Source organism: Cavia porcellus, unplaced genomic scaffold (genome assembly GCF_034190915.1).
Source record: "Cavia porcellus strain 051 isolate PalLab524CR breed Dunkin Hartley unplaced genomic scaffold, mCavPor4.1 scaffold_38, whole genome shotgun sequence".
Lineage (NCBI taxonomy): Eukaryota > Metazoa > Chordata > Mammalia > Rodentia > Caviidae > Cavia > Cavia porcellus.
Window position 1 is genome coordinate 9,305,672 of NW_026947521.1, and position 1,644 is coordinate 9,307,315.

Genomic DNA, 1,644 nt, shown 5'->3' on the forward strand with positions numbered 1-1,644 from the left:
AAACAATGGCAGTGGTATTGGATGTCAAAAACAAGACAGTAGGGAATCAGCCATTGTTACTGTAACACACCTTGTCATCCTCTGAACAGACGCTCAGACTCAAAGAAAGGCATGTAGTCAGTCAAACAGCACAAGCACTAGGTTTTTTCTTTACTTTAGCTGCCATCATCTCAGAAATGTCAGGTGGTGACTTCTAGTTTTTTTGTGTCTGTGTCTTCTGAACTTGCTCTGGGCAGGCTGGAGTCAGACTGCATCCAGTTCCTTCGTCTTGACATTTTCCTGTGTTCTTTGGAATCAGCCCGTTACTGAGTCCTGGGTGCTTCCTGCATTAGCTGCCCCCCCCACCCTGGTGCAGAGGACTGGGCTAGGCCCCTGGGTTCCTCCCCTTCCAGGTTCCCAAGGTGACAGACAGGTGTGAGGTGTCTGCTCATTGATGTTGCTCTGATGGCAATGGGCTCACTGGGGCACAGCCTCTTCTCCTCCTGGCCTGTGGCAGCAGAGTCACTTGAGGGTGTGGCTTCTTCTCCATAGTGAGGCAGGGTCATGGAAGCTGACTCCTACAGCAGGGGTGATGTGGGGGGCTGTGGCCTCTTTTCCCCTCTACCCTGCAATGGCAGGTTAAAGAGGGGAGCGAGTTGTTTCTCCCTAATGAATTGACCATTACATTTCTAAACTTCCAAATGGCCAACACACCATAGAAAGATACTTTAGGCTCTTGTTTGAAATCAGCAGCTTCATAAAACTGCTGGCTTTGAGTCAGGGCCATAGGAAGTGTTTCTTTTAGGGTTTGGAAATTTTGTGAAGGATTAATTTAATTCTTCCTTAAATATTTAGTGACCTTGAAGTCATCTAGGTGTGGGGCTTTCTTTCAAGTATTATAAATACTAGTTAAATCTCTTTGTATGTGGAGTGATAAAAAGATATGTGAGTGTGTAAAGTAAAAAAAACACTTTTGTGGATAATAGTTCACATCGATATTTTATACTGTGAACAACCACTATGAATATAGCAATATGCAATGTATTAAAAAATAAAAAAATATTACAGGAAAGGGTGCATTGTCACTAATCCCCCACAAAAACTATCCCCATTCCTTTGGATGCACTTGTCCCATTGTCTCTGCCACATTCTGGAGCAGCTCTGGAAGTCTTATTTCAGAAGTGTCTTTAGTTCTACTGTCATGGCTTATCACTGTCCTGAATTGATTTAAAATGCTTGTGGCAATTTCTGACAAATAAAAACATTACAGTTTGTCCTTAGCTACCTTACTCACCAGATTTGGCACTGTAGGACTTCTAGTTCTTACTCAAAGTCAAAATGACCATGAATGGTAAATTTTGAATGAATTCAGGACATTGAGGCAGCCACAAGAGTACAACTAAAGATACCCCCGAAAGTGGACTTCCAGAATCGCTTCAGCATGTGGCAAGAACAATGGGACAAGTGTGTCAGAAGTGAAGGTGGGTATTCTGAGGAGGATTAGTGGCAATGTGTGTTTTACTGTAATTTTTACAATATTCAGTTTTTAAGTCATATCTCAGTATGCTTTAGGTCTTTAGATTATTTTATCTTAACTCAGTTAACAGTGACAATTTCAGCCAGACTTGAAAGTTACCAGCAGCTTGGTCTTTCTCTCTCCCTGTC

At 42.4% G+C, this 1,644-nt stretch overlaps 1 non-coding gene across 1 annotated transcript; it reads right to left on the bottom strand.

Moving 5' to 3' along the window:
- Window positions 1–633: 633 nt before the first annotated feature.
- LOC111753930 (small nucleolar RNA SNORA2/SNORA34 family) lies at window positions 634–766 on the bottom strand. Its single transcript, XR_002788685.1, has one exon. It is a non-coding gene; the product is annotated as a small nucleolar RNA SNORA2/SNORA34 family (small nucleolar RNA).
- Between the last annotated feature and the right edge of the window lie 878 nt (window positions 767–1,644).